The sequence below is a fragment of the Chrysochloris asiatica genome, unplaced genomic scaffold (assembly GCF_000296735.1).
Source record: "Chrysochloris asiatica unplaced genomic scaffold, ChrAsi1.0 scaffold00239, whole genome shotgun sequence".
Lineage (NCBI taxonomy): Eukaryota > Metazoa > Chordata > Mammalia > Afrosoricida > Chrysochloridae > Chrysochloris > Chrysochloris asiatica.
In genome coordinates, this window is record NW_006408757.1 from 3,949,293 (window position 1) to 3,969,241 (window position 19,949).

Here is a 19,949-nt window from a genome sequence, read left to right on the forward strand (position 1 = left end):
AGACCAACCTGGAGTGGCTAGAAGAACAGAAGATACTTCTTGAAAGAAAGACCTACAGGAAAAATATAAAACAACATAGGCAGACCGAGTGTTACTACAAGAAGAAGCAATTTGCCCAGGAAACATCAAGGCAAGTGGTTGGGTCCCCTCAGTGCAAACCCCCTTCCAAGACTGTATTCCAATGGGAATACATGCTCTGATTGGTGACCATGCTGGTCAACGATAAGGGGAAGTGAGTGAAAAACAGCAATGAAGCGGGGAGCTAAGCCCTACAATGTTCAATAGACTTCTGTGAACCGGAGTGAAGACCTGGTTGGCCAGCAGTGTGGCAAGACCTGGGGACTCTTGGCCCCAGAGCCAGTGACATAGCCACAGAGGACTAGTGTTGAGAGTAAAGTGTCCAGCTGATAAGAAGAGAGGATATACTCAGAATATCCACACTTGCAGATAATACTCATTTGACCTGGCTTCAATGCCTGGATGACCAGAGCTCAACCAGAAGAAGAAAGAATAGGAAAAAAAAAGTATTCTGATACAATTTAATTAACTTGACCTACACCTATGGATGCAGTAGCTCAAAAGACGGAACAAATCCTTATAGCAAGAATCATTCCCACCCCCTCCACACACAGAGTAAACAGGGATGGGCAACTTGGACATTGGCTACCCAAAATGGGGTGGGGGGCTACAAAGGCAAGAAGTGACTGGCTAGCAAGCTTTCAAGAGGGAACCTTGATCCAGAGGGCCTGGAGGAAGATAAAATCTCCAGTGAGTAATATCCAAACTGTCTAGGCAGGGCTGGTGAAATGAAATGCAGACGGGTCTCTTGTTATACAATAGTGAATAATTGTTATCAGGACTGATTGTGAGGGTTGGAAATGTAAAGGTAGACATATTATAGCAAGGAAGGGAGTGATTAACTTTCCAGTCTAGGAGTGGAGGTCCCTAGGACCATCAACAGAGAAGAGCAGAGATCGGGACCCTACCCAGAGAAGCAGTTATGCCTGAGATGGAGGCAGAGAAGATGACATGGAGAGATGAAGCAGCTGGGTACTTTAGATCCAGAGAGGGAGAGGGACTGTGTGCTGAAGACCGGGGGGGAATGGGGGGCAGGCTTGCAGGGTATACCCTTTGGTTGGTTGATGATGCATGGAGGAGATTGTAACCCTGACAATGAGATGATATACGATAGAATGAATATAAAAATAATGTTCTCCCATGTAAACTATCACATAATTCACAATAAAACATTCAAGAAAAAAAATTACTTTGTCTGAAGGAATGATACAAATGAAAGAACTGAAGTAGGAGGTTTTGGTACATTTTGAAGAAAATGTAAAGGTAAACCAAACATACATGTGGTTGCCTTGGTGGCGCAGGAAGTCACACCTGTGGCCATGGAGAAGTTAGGCTAAAGCTCAGCTCTCTCCATTGCTGTCTCCCAGAGTGTGCTTGTCAAAGAGATACTCTGACCGGCCAGAATCCAGGGTCTCCATCTTGTGCAAGTTAGTTATATGGTCACCCAATTCTTTGATGGATTTCATCTGCTTGTCCAGGTAGCGCATTTCAATGAAGTCACACAAATGGGAGTCATTCTTGTCAGTGGCCAGTTTGTGCAGTTCCAGTAGTGACTGATTCACATTTTTTTCCAAGTACAGCAGCACTCCATTGCATTCAGTCTACTCTCCCAGTCATCCCAGTCTGGTTTCTTGATATCCTGCAGGAAGATTCGACCACCTCGTTGGTTCTGCAGCTTCATCAGATTCTCAGCATGTTCCTGCTCCTCATGAGATTGGTGCAGAAAATATTTGGCAAATTTCTTCAAAGCCACATCGTCGCGGTCAAAGTAGTAAGACATGGACAGGTAGATGTAGGAGGCGTAGAGCTCCAGGTCGATCTGGAGGTTGATGGCAGTCTCTGAGTCCTGATTGTAGTTCTGGCGCACCTGTGAGGGGGATACAGTCGTCATGACGGAGGTGGAGGAGAGGAGTGGCGGCGCTGTGCTGGAGCGGTGGGGACCTTAGAGCTTCCTAGGGCGCAGCTGGCTGGAGGTGGTGGAGGGTGATTGGGAGCGGCCAACTGAGGGATCACTGTTGAAGCAGGAGACCGTGGCGACTCTGTGAATAATGTATGCTTCCTCTTCTCTTTCTCATCTCAAAGTCAACGAATGTCTATGGACCATGGCCAAACTTGGCCAAGGTCTTCACTGTTGCATTTCTCCCACTTCTACTCATGATTCATCCAGAGTGGTCACCAGTGAGCATACAAGACTTTTCTTGTGTTCCCTTTGAGTTTCATTCTTAGAAGGTGGTTTATCCTGATAGGCTGATTTTTCTTGCCTTGATGGCTCCCAGGCGAACAGCTTACTTGTTCTTGCAACAGCCAAACAGTGCTTTTCTCTCTCTCTCTCTCTGCTGGTCTTTCTTTCAAGAAATATCTTCTGTTCTTCCAGTCATTCCAGGTTGCAAGTTGTGTCTGCATGTGTTTTCAAGTGGGAATAACCCACCTAAGAAAGTTCTAGGTGAGGCTAAGGATTCTACCTAAGGCTTCATACTCAAATGCTTAACAAGAAGCTTATTTCCCTGGGAAAATTCTAGAACCTCCTTTATCTAACCCAAACAGTTATAAGATGAAGACATTCTTATAAGGTTTCTGTAATTATATCTCCCAATATTCCTTTCTATCCCACTTAAATGTCTATTTTACACTAGTAGTCAGGGGAAACAAATATCGACATGATAGTCAAGAACATTAAAATTCTTTCCCCTCCTTTATCCATTCAGATTAAGTTTGGATCCCTGCATTACAGAACCCTGTTCCAAGGTTGTGTGCACATCATTATTTACTTTTATCCCATTTAGCCCATGCATACCTCCCTAAGGCTTCCCCTATTTTCCTTATTCAGCTACCCCCTCCACATTCTTGTGTGTTGTCTTCCTCTCCTTGTATATTGCTCCATTACTGGAGATATCATGTTTCTATCCCCTAACCTGTGAAATACTGTCCCCTCCCTCCCACCCCTAGTAACCATCAAATGATTTTTCTTTTAGTATGGAAATCTTGTCTTAAGCTTTTATAGTAATGATCTTATGCAATATTTGTCCTTTTCTGATTCACTAATTTCACTCAGCATTATGTCCTCAAGATTCATCCATGTCATGGGTGTTTTGCATCTTCATCGTTATTTTTCAAGGTAGCATGGTATCCCATTGTGTGTATGTACCAAAGTTTATTTATTAATTCTTCCACTGATGGGCACTTAGGTTGTAAATACTATTGTGGTGAGCATTGGTGTGCATATATCTACTCATAATCTGGCTCATGTATTTTGTGGATAGGTGAGTAAAGTTTTACTCAAGGTAATACAGAAATGGCTGGAACCATACATTGACAGAAAATTTCCAGAGGTTAAAGCCGGATTCAGAAGAGGATATGGAACAAGGGATATGATTGCTGACGTCAGATGGATCTTGGCTGAAACCAGAGAATACCAGAAAGATGTTACCTGTGCTTTATTGACTACACAAAGGCCTTCGATTGTGTGTATCATGACAAGCTATGAACAATATTGTGAAGTATGAGTATTCCTGAACACTTAATTGTACTCATATAGAAGCTGTACATAGACCAAGAGGCAGTTGTTTAAACAGAACATGGGAACACTGAATGTTTTACAATTAGGAAAAGAGTGCAACAGAGCTGTATTCTTTCACCGTACTTATTTAACCAATATGCTGAAAAAATAATCTGAGAAGCTGCGTTATATGAAGAAAAATGAGGCAACGGGATTGGAGGAAGACTCATTAACAACCTGCAATATATAGATGATGAACATTGCTTGCTGAAAGTGAAGAGGACTGACAATACTTACTGATAAATATCAAAGACCATAGCCTTTGGTATGGATTGCATCTCAATGTAAAGGAAACAAAAATCCTCACCACTGGACCAATAAAGAACATTATTTTCAATGGAGAAAAGATTGAAGTTGTCAAAAACTTCATTTTTCTTGAATCAACCATCAACGCTCATGGAAGCAGCAGCCAAGAAATCAAACAACGTATTGCATTAGGCAAATATGCTGCACAAGACCTTTTAAAAGTGTTGAAAAACATAGATATCAGCTTGAAGACTAAGGTGCGCCTGATCCAAGTCATGGTATTTTCAATAACCTCATATGCATGTGAAAGTTGGACAATGAATAAGGAAGATCATAAAAGAATTGATGCATTTGAGTTAAGGTGTTGGAGGAGATTATTGAAAGTACTGCCAAAAGAACAAACAAATGTGTATTGGAAGAAGTACAGTCAGAGTACTCCTTGGAATCCAGAATGGCCAGACTTTGTCTCTCGTACTTCGCACATGTTGTCAGGAAGGACCAGTCCCTGAAGAAGGATACATGGATGGTCAGAGAAAAGGAGGAAGACCCCCAGCGAGATGAATTGGCACAGTGGCAGCATCAATTGGCTCAAGCGTGGCAACAATTGTGAGGTTATCCCAGAACCAGTCAGTGTTTCGTTCTATTGAGCATAGGATCGCTATGAGACAGTACCGACTAGATAGCACCTAACAACAACAACAACCAAGTACAGGACTTGCTGGATCATACGGAATTTCTATTTCCAACTTTCAGAGGACTCACCACACCATTTTCCAGAGTGGTTGAACCATTTTACCCAGTCTCTCCACATCCTCATCAGCATTTATTGTCTTCTGCTTTTTTAAAACTTCATTGCTAATGCTGTTATAAGATGATGTCTCATTGGTTTGATTTGTATCTCTCTAATGGCTAATGGGAGTCCTGGTGTGGTGCTGCAGGCTAATGCACTGGTCTGCAAGCTCTGTTTGAACTGTGAGTTTGGAAGTTCAAGTTCACTGGCCACTCCTCAGAAACTCTATAACGATCACTGTGAGTAAGAACCAACTCGATAGCACTTAACAACAAACAACAGCAATGGCTAATGATTGAGAACATTTTTTCATATGTTTGTTGGTTGCCTGAATGTCTTATTTGGTCAAGTACCTGTTCATGTCCTGTGCCAACTATTTAATTAACTTATTTGTCTTTTCTTGTAGAGGTGTTGTAATTTTGTATATATTTTAGATATTAGTCCCTTGTCTGATAAATCATTGCAAAATATTTTTTACCTATTTATCAGATCCCTTTTTACTCTTTTGATGCATATTATTTTCTAATTTTTGTATACTCCATTCATTTATATTTTGTGTATATTGTCTTCTATTATTTGTGTGTTTTTTGCATTTTTTGATAGTCTGTGTATGCCATGTATTAGAGCTCTTAAGTTTGTTCCTGTTTTTTCATTAACAATATTTATAGCTCTGGGATTTTCATTTAGGCGTTTAATCCATGTTCAGTTGGGTTTTGTATATGATATGTTTCATTCTTTTGCAAATCGATTTACAGCTTTGCCTGCACCATTTGTTGAAAAGACTATCTCTTCCCCATTTAATATGTTTTGGACTTTTGTCAAAGATCAGTTGAATCTCTGTGAATGGATTTACCTCTGGGTTCTGAATTCTGTTCCATTGATCTATGTATCTTTCATTGTACCAGTACTAGGCTGTTTTGACTTACTGTGGCTGTGTTGTAAATTTTGAAATCAGAAAGTGAGAAGCCTCCCAGTTTGTTCTTCTTAAGCAATACTTTGTTTATCCAAGATCTGTTTCCCTTCCATATAAAGATCTTGATCTCTATTTCCATCTCTTTAAGAATGTTGTTGGAATCTGGATTGGGATTGCATTATATCTATCGATTGCTTTATGTTGTATTGAAAATTTTACAATGTTATTTCTTCCTATCCATGAGCATGGTATATTTTCCCATTTTTGTAAATCGCTTTTGTTTTCTTGTAGTAGTGTTTTGTAATTTTCTTTATGTAAGTCTTTTGTTTCTCCAGTTAGATTGATTCCTAAATATTTCATCCTTTGGGTGGCTATGGAAAATGGAACTGTTTTCCTAATTTCCTTTTCAGCACTGTTTTTATTAGTATAGGGTGAGGGTGGTGCTGGCAGTGGTGTGCTATAGAGTCATTTCTGACTCACAACAACCCTGCATAAGGTTCTGAGGCTTTACATTTTTACAAGAGCAGAAAACCTTATCTTTCTCCCATGTTGTTATTGTTGTTGTTGTCAGGTGCCATATTGAGTTGGAACCGACTCATAGCAACCCCATGCACAGCAGAACAAAACAACGTCCGATCCTGGGCCAAGCTCACTACCGCTGCCACACTTGAGGCCATCAATGATGCCACCTAGCCAATCCATCTCGTTAGAGGTCTTCCTCTTTTTCTCTGACCCTCCACCTTACCCAGCATGACATCCTTCTCCAGCGACTGTTTCCTCCGGACAATATGTCCAAAGCATGAAAAACGAAGCTTAGCCATCCTGGCCTCCAAGGAGCATTCTGGCTGCACTTCTTCCAAAACAGATCTATTGGTTCTTTTGGCAGTCCATGGAACTTTCAGTATTCTCCTCCAACACCACAACTAAAAGGCATCAATTATTCTATGATCTTCCTTATTCACTGTCCAGCTTTCGCATCCATATGAGGCTATTGAAAACACCATGGCCTGGGTCAGGCACACCTTAGTCCTCAAGCTGACATCTCTGCTCTTCAATACTTTAAAAAAAGGTCCTGTGCAGCAGATTTGCCCAATGCAATACGTCATCTGATCTCTTGACTGCTGCTTCTGCGAGTGTTGATAGTTGATCCAAGAAGAATGAAGTCCTTGACAACTTCAATCTTTTCTCCATTGATAAGAATGTTGTTTATTGGTCCAGTGGTAAGGATTTTTGTTTTCTTGACATTGAGATGTAATCCATATGGAAGGCTGTGCTCTTTGATCTTCATAAGTAAATATTTCAAGTCCTCTTCACTTTCAGCAAGCAAGGTTGTATCATCTGCATATCGCAGGTTGTTAATGAGTCTTCCTCCAATCCTGATGCCACGTTTTTCTTCATAGAACCCAGCTTCTTGGATTATTTGCTCAGCATACAGGTTGAATAAGTATGGCGAAAGAATACAACCCTGTCTCACACCTTTCCCAATTTTAAAACATTCAGTGTTCCCATGTTCTGTTCAAACAACTGCTTCTTGGTCTAGGTACAGATTTCTCAAAAGTACAATTAAGTGTTCTGGAATACTCATACTTCTCAATGTTGTCCATAGCTTGTCATGATCCACACATTCGAAAGCGTTTGCATAGTCAATAAAGCACAGGTAAACATCCTTCTGGTATTCTCTGCTTTTGAGTTGCTGTGATTCTCCCATGGGCTGGCTGATAGTTTCGAACTGCTGACCTTGAGGTTAGCAGCCCGACTCAGAACCCTACCTTACCAGACCTCCTCTTTATTGGTATTGAGGTGTCCCATTGATTTTTGTAGATTGATCTTGTGTCTTACCACTTTGCTGAATCTTCCAATGAGTTCTAGTAATTTTTTGCTGAGTCTTTGGTATTTTCTGTGTATAGGATCATATCATATGCAAATAGATAGTTTTCCTCTTCTTTGCCAATTTGCCTTATAGCTCTGGCTAGAATTTCCAACACAATATTGAGTAGGAGTGGTGATAAAGGGCATCATTGCATGATTCTTGTTCATGAAGGGAATGCTTTTAGTTTCTTTCCATTGACAGTGATTTTGGCTGTTGGTTTTGCATCCATGCTCTTAATTATGTTGAGGTGTTTCCGTTCAATTCCTATTTTGTTGAGTGTGTTTTAGCAGGAATGAGTATTAAATTTTGTCAAATTTCTTTTCTGCATTGCTCAGTATGATCATGTAGTTCTTTTCTTGTTTTAAATTATTTGGTGTATTACAATGATTGGTTTTTTTCATTTTGAACTATTCTTGCATCACTGGATGAATCCTGTTTGATCAATCATCATGTATTACTAATTTTTGATATGTTGTTGAATTCTATTGACTATGATTTTGTTGAGAATTTTTGCATCTATGTTCAAGAAAGATATCTATAATTTTCTTTTTTAGTGATGTCCTTCCCTTCTTTTGGTATGAGACTTATGCTTACCTCATAAAATTTATTGGGAAATCTTCTATCTTTTTCTATATTCTGGAATAGTTTGAGTAGAATTGGTGCTAGATTTTCTCTGAAAGTTTGGTTAAATTCACCAGTAAAGCCATCAGGGCCTGGACTTCTTTTGGTTGGGAGTTTTCTGATAACCTGATCAATATCTTTTTTTGTTATAGGTCTGTTCAAGTTTTCTCATTCACTTTGTGTTAATTTAGGTAGGTCATGTTTTTCTAATAATGTGTCTGTTTCCTCTAGATTTTCACACTTTTGGAGTTTAACTATTCTTAGCATGCTATTATCCTTTTTATTTCCATTGATTTTGTTGTGATGTCACCCATGTGGTTTCTTATGCATGTTATAGTGTCTTATCCCGATTTGTTTGATTTTCTAATGGTTTGTAAATTTCATTAATCCTTTCAAAGAACCAGCTTCTAGTCGTGTTGATTCTTTCTATACTTTATCTGTTTCTATCTCATTGATTTCTGTTCTAATTTTTCTTATTTATTTTCTTCTGGTGGCTGTAGGCTTATTTCTGTTTTTGTTTTTTTTTTTTTCCCAATAGTTGAAGATGTTGTGTTAATGTGCTCATCTGGGTTCTTTCTTCTTTTTGGATGTGTGCATTTGTTGCTATAAATTGTCCACTCAGCACTGTTTTTGCTGCTTCCCACAGGTTTTCACTCTCATTTGTTTCTAGGAATTTTTAATTTCAATTTTTATTTGTTCTATTACACAGTAGCTTTTAAAGCAGGTGTTATTCAATTTTCATGTAATGAAAATTTCTCCATTTATCTTCCTTATGTTGATTTCTAATTTTATAACATTGTGATCTGAGAATATTCTTTGCAGTATTTTGATGTTTTAAAATTTATTACGACTTGCTTTGTGGCCTAACACATGGCCTTTACTGGAGAATGTTCCATTTGTGCTGTTGTTTGGTTGAGTGTTCTGTATAAATCTATGAGAGCAAGTTGGTTGATTGTGTTGCTTAGTTTCTCTGTGTCTTTTTTTAGTTTCTTTATGGTTGTTTTGTCATTCTTCAAAAGTGGTGTATTAGAGTTCCTGTTCTGGGCTGTAACCAGAATACACAGTTAGGGGAGGCTCCGGTGAGAAGGGAGGGGGATCTCACGAAAGAAACCTCCATGTAGCAAACCCACAGCCTTCACACTATCATAAAATCTAGTGCTTCAACCTTCTGAACTCACTTTTTTAAAAAAATCACAATACTGAGGAATTACTGGCATTTAAAGCTTTCGCCCATGATCCCTCACGGATCCCATTCCAGTGACTGCCCCCGCCCCCTGCAGAGCTTGGAGGGCGGGGCTGGAGTCAGCCCATTCAGAAAGCAGCACTTCCAGTAATAGGGAAACATAAAAAAAAAAAAAAAAAAAAAGCCGCAAGAGCTGACATAAGCCCATCCCAAAAATCTCCCTGCCCTTATGTGGGATCTTAGCGTGGGTAACAGGAAAGTCAGTTTACCCACAGTACAGAGAGAGAGAGATTGGAATGACGACTTTTTGACATCACGTACACAAGACCTAATGATACCTACTTCACATTACAGACAATAAGGGAATCCTACCTCCTGATCAAATTAGTAATAATTATAATAAAATAGTGGTTACGAATCGGGATGTGAACTGCAAGGTCAGCAGTTCGAAACTACCAGCTGCTCCGTGGGAGAAAGATGAGGCTTTCTGCTCCCATAAAGATTTAAAAGCCTCGGAAACCCTGTACAGGGTCGCTATGGGTCAGAACCGACTCAACGGCACTTAACAACAACAACCACATAATAAAATAAGAATAATCATTCCCAAGAAGAAACAATAAAAAAATTATCAAAAGATGCTAAAAAGCAGAAGAAAGCAACAGATGCAAATGAGATGGAGACAGACAAAGGCTTTATAGAGGAGGAAGAGCTGGTTCTGGATATGCCTGAGAGGGAATTTAGAAGAATGATGTGGAAACAAATTCAAATACTCTGAAAAGGGTTCGAGGAAAATAAGGAAGAAGTAAGGAAAGTACTGCAGGAACAATCTAATAGGATTGACACAGCATTGGAAACAATTCAAAACCTGCAAAAAGATGTCCATGTGATCAATAATAAGATATCAGAAATACACAATAAGCTGAAAGGGGAAAGGAGCAGACTAGAAGAGATGGAAGCCAGAACCAGCGAACTGGAAGAGAAATCTCTCAATTCAGCCAAGATAGAAGAACAAGCAGCTAAAAGGATAAAATAATCCGAAAAGAGTCTAAGATTCATGCTGGATAACATAAAGAGGGAAAATGTAAGAATTATTGGCATTCTGGAACAAGAGAATCAAAAGAAATCCACAGAGTAAATAGTTGAAGAGCTTCTGGAAGAAAACTTCCCTAACATCTTGAAAGACGAGAAGATAAACATTCAAGAAGCCCAACATACCCCAGAAAGGATAGACCCCAAAAGAAAGTCTCCAAGACATCTCATAATCAAGCTCTCCAAAATCAAAGACAAGGAAAGAATGCTAAAAGTGGCCAGGGAGAAGAGAAATATAACTTATAAAGCCAAGCAAATTAGACTAAGTGGTGACTATTCAGAACAAACCATGCAGGCAAGAAGGCAATGCGGAAACATATACAAAGCCTTACAAGAAGAAAAAAAAAAAACTGTCAACCAAGAATCATCTATCCAGCAAAACTACCAATCAAATACAATGGTGCAATCAAAATATTCCAAGATAAACAGAATCTGAGGTATTTTATCAAAACCAACCCAGCACTCCAAAACATCCTAAAGGGAGTTCTGGGGACGGAGAACCAACAAGAACAGATGATAAACAGAGATTGACAGGTATGGCAACACCACTTGGAACACAGCCAACAGAAAGCAGAGTCCAGAACAGAACGAGACTACAACAACAAACTCAAGGGAGCCCAGAGATCAACTGAAGGACATAAACATATCAATGTCAAAGAAAGGACAAACATAGCAATAGAAGCCCAGGTGGTGGGGATTCCAGGTAAATTACAGGTTACAATGGAGTATCCTAAATGCAGAGAAAAGTTAGTAGACTACAAGGTAAACCCAAAGAAAGTTAATACTCCACAACATATCATAAAAACAAATTCCCAAACAGAACAAGCGAACAGAGAAACTAGGCAGAAACCGGCCAGAATCAACTCAAAAAACATATACACGATACAAGAAGTTAAGCAGAACCAAAGAACAAACAACACCAAAAAAGTAGCATAATGACAGTAATCAATTCATGCTTATCAATAATTATATTGAATGTCAATGGATTGAATGCACCAGTGAAGAAACAAAGAGTGGCAGAATGGATAAGAAAACAAGATCCATCAATACGCTGCCAACAAGAGACACACCTTACACACAAAGACAAAAACAGACTAAGAGTCAAAAGATGGAAAAAAATTTACCAAGCCAACAGAAGCAATAAACAAGCAGCAGTCGCAACATGAATCTGCTACAAAGTAGACTTTAAGATAAAAACCAGCATAAGAGACAAAGAAGGACACTATCTCATGATCAAAGTGTCAATTCAGCAAGACAACATAACCATAATAAATATATATGCTCCCAACAAAAGAGCACCAAGATACATGAAGCAAACCTTAATGGAATTGAAGAAAGAAATAGATAAATCCACAATTATAGTAGAAGATTTCAACACACCACTCTCGAAAAGGGATAGAACAACCAGAAAGAAACTTGACAATGCTACAGAGGAACTTAACAACACAATCAACCAACTTGACCACATATATGTATACAGAGCATTCTATCCAACAATGGCACAATACACATTCTTCTCCAGTGCACATGGAACATTTTCTAGAATTGACCATGTGTTAGGCCACTAAGCAAACCTCCATAAATTCACAACCATCAAAATTCTACAGATCATCTTCTCAGACCACAATGCTATAAAACTAGAAATCAACAATAAGAAGGCCAAAACAATAAAGTCGAATACATGGAAACTGAACAACACTCTGCTGAAAAGCGACTGGGTAAAAGAAGATATTCAACACGAATTCATAAAGTTCCTAGAAACAAACGAGAATGAAAACACAACATAACAAAATCTTTGGGACATGGTGAAAGCAGTACTTAGAGAAAGAACAATTTATTGCAATAAAAGCACACATCCCAAAAGTGGAAAGAGCCAAAATCAACACATTAACACAGCACCTTCAACAATTAGAAACAGACCAGCAGAAAGAACCTACAGTCACAAAAAGAAGGGAAATTATAATAAAGTTAAGAGCAGAAATAAAAGAGATGGAAAACCAGAAAACTATAGAAAGAATCAACAGGACAAGAAGCTGATTCTTTGAAAGGATTAATAAAATTGACAAACCATTGGAAAAACTAACTAAAGAAATGAGGGAGAGGACATAAATTAATCACATTAGAAACCACATAGTTGAAGTCACAACAGAACCAAACGAAATCAAAAGCATAATAACAGAATACTACAATGATCTGTACTCCAACAAATTTGAAAATTTGGATGAGATGCATACATTTCTAGAAAAACACGACCTACCTAAACTTGCTCAGACTGAAGCAGAAAATTGGAAAAAAGAATTGGGAAAATGTTAAGATGCATGGATGTCTTCTGAATCTTGGTTTTCTGTGCATTATATTATAAAATAGACACTGGAGGGGGAGAGAAAGGAATAGCCAGAAATATCACCATAGAAAGTTTGTAAGTCCGTCTTCTGCCTATAACTGATTGTAATACCTAAAATGGGGCTACAATGTGTCCAGTGAAGGAGGTTTCCTGAGGTGCCTCTGCATTACAAAAGACAATAGATGGAAGCCTGAACCACATCCAGATCTTCAGAGATGGGAAATTTTCCACTTGAAAGGATGAACAGACCAGCCTGCAGCAGCTAGAAAACCAGATGATACTTCTTGAAAGAAGGACCTACAGGAAAAATACAAAACAAGAAAGACAGTCCGACTGTTACTACAAGAACAGTCAAGTTGCTTGCCCAGGAGACATGAAGGCAAGTGGTTGGGTCCTCTCAGTGCAAATCCTCTTCCAAGACTAAGACACAATGGGAATACACGCTCTGATTAGAGACCACGCACGTCAACCATAAGGGGAATTGAGGGAAGAACATCAATGAAGTGGCGAGCTAAGCCCTACCTACATCATTCAGCGGACTACTGTGAACCCGGGTGGAGACCTGATTGGCCAGCAGCATGGCAAGACCTGGGGACTCATGGGCTCAGAGCCAATGACACAGCCACAGAGGACTGGAGTGGAAAGCAACATGTCCAGCTGATAAGAGGAGGGCGGACAGACGCAAGAACACCCACATTTGCAGATAATACCCACTTGACCTGGCTTCAATGACTGAATGAACAGAACTCAACCCAAAGAATAAAGAAGAGGGAAAAAGTCTCATCTGATACAATTTGATAAATTTGACCTATACCTATAAATGCAGTAGCTCAAAAGAGGAAACAAATTCTTGCTGCAAGAATTATTCCCACCCCCTCCACACAAAGACTAGACATGGATGGGCAACTTGGACCTTTGCTACCCAAAATGGGGGGAGGGATACAATGATAAGAAGTGACTGGCTTACAAGCTTCCAAGAGGGAACCTAGATCCAAATGGCATGGAAAGTAGAGTCTCCAGTGAATAGTATCCAGCCTGTCTAGGAAAGGCTGATAAAATGAAATGCAGATGGGTCTCTTGTGTTGCAATAGTGAAGAATTCTTATCAGGACTGATTGAGGGGTTGGAAATGTAAAGGTGGACATTTTATAGCAAAGAGGGGAGTGATTAACTTTTCATTCTAGGAGCGGAGGGCCCTGGGACAATCAATGGACAAAAACAGAGAGTGAGACCCTACCCAGAGAAGCAGTGAGGCCAGAGATGGAGGCAGAGAAGATGACGTGAAGTGATGGAGTGGCTGGGGACTTGAGATCCAGAGAGGGAAAGGGGCTGTGTGCTGAGGCCCGTGGTGGTGGTGGTGGTGGTGCAGGCTTGCAGGGTATACCCTTTGGTTGGTTGATGATGCATTGATGGGATAGTAACTATGGCAATGAAACGATGATGATAGAATGAATGTAAAACTAATGTTCTCCAATGTAAACTATCACAAAATTCACAAAAAAACATTTGCATATAAAATAAAAGGATTTACTCAACCTGTGAAATTTAAGAATACATGGATGACCAACACCAACATTGTTTCTTTCCATATCTTGAGGGCTTCTTGCTTCATGTTGTTATATTTAATCAACCTGAAGCCCATAATTACACAATCTGACAAGTGTCTTGCTCTGCAGTGCTACATCATGTCTACTGGTGCTTTTCATTTCCTTCCACAGACATGACTGTTTGCTTGATTATTATGAACATAGATCTGATAACTTATTTACATTGAAGATATTCAGATAAATGTCAAATTTTAATATTGAGTAATGGAAAGCCCATAAATTTAAATTATGTATTAAACCACCACCAATATGTGTGGAGTCCTGATGTGGTACTGTGGGTTAATGCACTGGACTACAAAGTCGACCGTTCGAGTTCACCAGCCCCTCCTCAGAAACCCCATACAAGGTCACTGTGGGTTGGAACCGACTCAATGGCACCCAACAACAACCACAATATAGGGTCACTATGAGTCGGAAATGACTAGCCAGCACTTCACAGCAACAAGGAATCAAGAAGGATCCTGGTGTGGCACTGTAGGATAAGCACACACACACACACACACACACACAAAGTGGCATATTAAAATATCTCACTATTATTGTAGAGTTGACTATTACTTTCTTAGATTTTATTAGGGTTTGCTTTATGTAATTTGGGGCTCTTTTGTTGGGTTCATAGATATTTGTTATGGTTATGTACTCTTATTCAGTTGACACTTCAATCATGAGATAATGTTTTTTGTCTCTTATGCTGGTTTTTGCCTTAACATTAATTTTATCAGAATGTAATATTGCCACTCCTGCTCATATTTTATTGTAATTAGCTTTGTATATTTCTTCTTTAATTTAAAATTTTAAAAAAATTAAATTTCGGTCTATTTTTGTCTTTGTGTTTAATGTGTGTCTTGTAGGCAGCATATTGAAGGATCCTGTTTTCTTATCCATTTTCCTACTCTGTCTCTTGAGTGGTGCATTTAATCCATTGGCATTCAGTGTAATTTTTGCTAAGTATGGATTAATTGATATTATTATGCTGCTTGTTCTTTTGTGGTGCTGCAATTTCTTTGTTCTCCATGGCATGCTTTCCTTTGCTGAGTTCAATTTTGTGCTTTTTTCCTGTTAATTTCTTCATAGTTTTAATGTTTCCATAATCTTACTGGATTTTCCTTTCCTTCACTTGATGTGGAGATGTGTTAAGTTTCATTGAGTTTGCCCTATATTTTATTAATTTATTCCTCATTTTAGAACAGTCTGTTTCATCTTGAATTCTACCTCATTTCCTCACCATCTGGATATCTCCTATAATGCTTTTCCCTTCTTTCCCTTTGGAGTGGTCCTGATCATAGATTAACTTCCAATATCCCCTAATTTCATTCTTGTAATTTTGTTTTGTTCTGGACTTTTCTATCTCTGGATTGAGTTCCATGTAGTGTTACCATGTATGTCAATCTCTGGCTGTTGTCTGCTCTGGTGATTCTCATTCTAAAAAACTCCCTTTAGTATGTTTTGAAGTGCTGGCTTGCCGTGTACAAAAATCTCTTAATTTATGTTTAACCTGAAATGTTCTGATTTTTCCATCATATTTCATTGACAGCTTTACTGGGCATATGATTCTTGGTTGGCAGTTTTTTTTTTTTTTTTTTTCTTTCAGAGTTATGTGTATGTCTCCTCATTGCCTTCTTACCTGCATGGTTTCTGCTGAGAAATCAGAGCTTAGTTTTATTGGCTTTCCTATGTAGAAAGCACTTCTTTTTTCCCTAACTGCTTTCAGGATCTTTTCTTTTCTTTGATTTTGGTGAGTTTGATTATTATATGTCTTGGTGATTGTCTTTTAGGGTCTATCCATCCTGGGGTTCGTTGAGCTTCTTGAATGCTTATCTTTTCATGTTTCAAGATGTTAAGTAAATTTTCTTCCAACAGCTCTTCAACTATCGCTTCTGTGGTTTTCTTTGTCTCTTCCCATTCTGGAATTCCATCAGCTTTATATTATTCCTCTTCATGCTATCCAACATGAATCTTAGGCTTTCTTCAGATTTTTTCACTCTTTTTTTCTGCTTGCTCTTCTATCTTAGCAATATTGAAAGAATTTTCTTCAAGCTCATGGATTCTGGTTACAATCCCTTCAGTTTTACTCCTTTGCCCTTTTAGTGTATTGTCATTTTCTGATAATTTAGTATTTATCATCTGGGCTTCTTTTTGCAGGTTTTGTATTGTCTGCAATGCTATATTTATTTTGTTTGATTGTTCCTGTAATGCGTTTCAGACTTTTTCCTTATTTTCCTTGACCTTTCTGTAGAGCATTTGGATACTCCTTAATATCATTCTCCTGAATTATTTTTCTGGTAATCCCACAGTCTTTTCTCCTTCCAATGCAATTACTAGTTCATCATCTTAGTCTGTTTGATCTATTCTGACTTGTTTCTGCATGTGAGTATAGGCCTGGTGCTCTGCTTCTGTGAAGTCACAGCCTTGGAAACTGTTTGGAGCAGTTCTAGTCTACACACATAGGATCCAACATGAATTGGAATGACTCAATGGCAACTAACAACAACATTACACACACACATATATATACACAGATGTGTAAATATGCATATGTTTTCTTTCACAAATGCCATATGGCATAGTTTCAAATATCTTCAGTCTATAGTCTACTCTCTCTATATTTTTTTTAAATTGTGAATTGAATGATATTTTAATGGGAGAATATCAGTTTTGCACTCATCCTATCATATTTCATTTCATTGCCATGATTATAACTCCCTCCATGCAACACCATTCAAAATGATTTACTTCTATTTCCTCTGCACTTTTTTGTTAATTTGTTTGTTTGTTTGTTTATGTACAGAAAAACACTCAGAAAGTGGTTTTGTTGTTGTTGTTGTTTTTAGAAGAGCTAAAATGAATAGGATGAAATACTGTTAACTGATGGTACATGGAGGAGATTATAATCATTGTAATGAAACAAGGTGTATGATTTGTTGAATGTAAAACTGATGATCTGCCCTGCAAACTGTCACTCAGTCCACAATGAAAACCTTAAAGAAAAAAAAAAAAAAAACACTCTAGAATATATAATAATTTAAACAACCAAAGGGCACATTCTGCAAGTCTGCCTCCTGACTGCCAGGGCACAGCCTTTCTCTTTCCATAAGTCTAGAGTCCTCAGCTGCTATATTTCTTGATGTTATCATCTCAGCCTCCATTTCTGGTGTCATTGCTTCTCTGGATAGTGTCCCACATTTCACTCATGCTATTCTCCCTTGATGGTTCTAGGGTACTCTGGTCTTGGAATGTAAATTTAACTAATCCCCTTTTTATGCTACAAAACTTCTACCTTTACAATTGTGACAGTCTCAATTAGTCATGATAACAATTACTCACTATTGAATCATAAGAATCTTATTTCCATCTCCTTTCACCAGACTCTTCTAGACAAGATGAAAACTATTCAGTGGGGATTCTACCTTCCCCTGCACACTCTGAAACGAAATTATCTCTTGAAAACTTGTAAGCCAGCCACTTTGTGCCTTTATAACCACCACTTTTTAGGTAGCCAATGTCTAAGCTGCCAGTCCCTATCTGCCCTATGCACAAAGAGGATAGGTTTGATCCTTGATGTGAAGATTCCTCCTTCCATCTTATTTCATGTTTTGAGCTACTACATCCATAAGTATAGGTCAAGTTCACCCATTGTAGAAATTAACACTTATTTCCTTTATCATATTTCTTTATTTTCTTTTATTTGAGTTCTGATCATCAAGACATTCAGGTAAGGTATTATCTGTAAGTTTGTGTACTATCCATAATTTTGGGTGTTCTTGTGCGTCTTCCCTCACTTCATATCAGCTGGATGCTTGACTCTCACCTCTAGCCCTCCATGGCCAAGTCCTTGCCCATGGGCTTAGGAGTCCTCAGGACTTACCATGCTTCAGATCAATCAGCCCTACCTCTTCCATTTCTCATCTCCAGGTCGATGGGAGTCTATAGAATGTGGTCAAACTCAGCCCATATCTTCATTGCTGCTTTTACCCCACTTTCACTCACCAGTAGACCAGTGTGATAGCCAGCAAGCTTACATGCCTGCTTGTGTGTTCCCTTTGAGTTTCAGTCTTGGAGCGGGATTTGTCCTGAAGATACTTGATTGCTTGCCTTGATGACTCCCCAGCAGACAACTTGTTTGTTCTTCTAGTAGCCAATCAGACTGCCATTTTTCTTTTTGATTTTTCCTCCAGGTTTTTCTTTCAAGAAGTATTCTATGTACCTCTAGCTACTCCAGGCTAGTCAGCATGTGCTTTCAAGTGGGAATGTCCCACCTAAAAGGTTCTGGATGGGGATTAGGATTCTATGTAAGGTCCTCTACACTACAAAGACTCCACATGAAGCTTATTCACTGTGGAAGTTCTAAAACCCCCTTTAGGTATTCCAGTTATTGGCTGAAGACAGGCTTATAAGCTTTCTGTATAATCTACTCTGTTTTGAACATGATACAGTTGGTTTTAAAATATAGAACCCAGAACTATAGCATCCCTCCTGTGCTACCTGCCCAGAGACAAGAAAACCTAGCTGTCTCCTTCTTTGTTCTGACATGTACATTTTGTAGTAATTCATTCCAAGGATTCCAATGAGGTGGCTTATCATAACTTTAGTACTTATTGAATTTACTGTTATCCCAAACCCCTACATGTCTCTCCTACATATCTCTGGTAAGTACTAGCTCCCTATCCTACCATTGTACAGGTTACTTTGTTTTCTGTTTGTATTAAAAATAATATTTATTGTATTTTTGGTGATAATTTTATACAATGCTTTGGTAGTTTCCCATTCAACAATTTCTGTTCAACTTGTCCATTGACACTGGTTACATTCTTCACAATGCATGACCATTCTAATTATTACCTCTTTTGTGGTTCTGTTTCCATTGATCTGATTTCCCTGCCCCCTTACATTTTCATCTTAGTTTTAAAGTAATTATTGACCATTTGGACTCATATAATTTTTTAAAGAGGCACAGTACTATAAATTGATACTCTTTATTTTCTAAGCTAATATGTTATTTAGCTGAAAGACGACCTCAGGGCTTAGTTTTGGTTAAAAGTTTAAGAAGTATCTTACCCCTTAAAAGCATGAAGTGACTGGCTTATAAGTTTTCAAGAGGGAGTTTAGCTTAAGAATGTGCGGAGGAAGTAGAGACCCCACTTAATAGTTTTAATCTTGTCTAGATGAGTCTAATGAAAAGAGATGGGGATAAGATTCTTATGATTCAATAGTGAGTAATTGTATCTTGACTAATTGTGACAGTCACAACTGTAAAGAAGTTTTGTAATAAAATTAGAGGAGTAGTTAATCTTACAGTCCAGGAAGAGAGGACCCTATGACCATCAAGGGAAAAGAGTACAAGCAGAAGGTGGGACCCTATCCACAGAAGCCGTGATACCAGAGATGGAGGCAGAAATGAGGACATGGAGAGAGGGAGCCTCTGAGCACTCTAGACTCATGGAAAGAGAGGAACTTGGTGCTGGCGGCCAGGAGCCAGGCTTGCAGAATGTGCCCTTTGGTTGATTAAAAATATATATATGTTGTTGTTGTTATGTGCCTTGTAGTCGGTTCCGACTCATGGTGACCCTGTACAGGGTTTCCAAGGCTGTAAATCTTTACGGAAGCAGAAAGCTTCATCTTTCGCCCAATTCATAACCACTATGCTACCAGAGCT

The 19,949-nt window shown here is 38.7% G+C and overlaps 1 protein-coding gene and 1 pseudogene across 2 annotated transcripts in view; one reads left to right on the top strand and one right to left on the bottom strand.

The window, feature by feature from the left end:
• Positions 1–19,949, top strand: part of LOC102827470 (monocarboxylate transporter 8-like) — a 372,707-nt gene that overhangs the window by 84,486 nt on the left and 268,272 nt on the right.
• LOC102826698 lies at positions 1,419–1,984 on the bottom strand (annotated as a pseudogene). Its single transcript, XR_438785.1, has one exon. The product of XR_438785.1 is annotated as a ferritin, heavy polypeptide 1 pseudogene (transcript).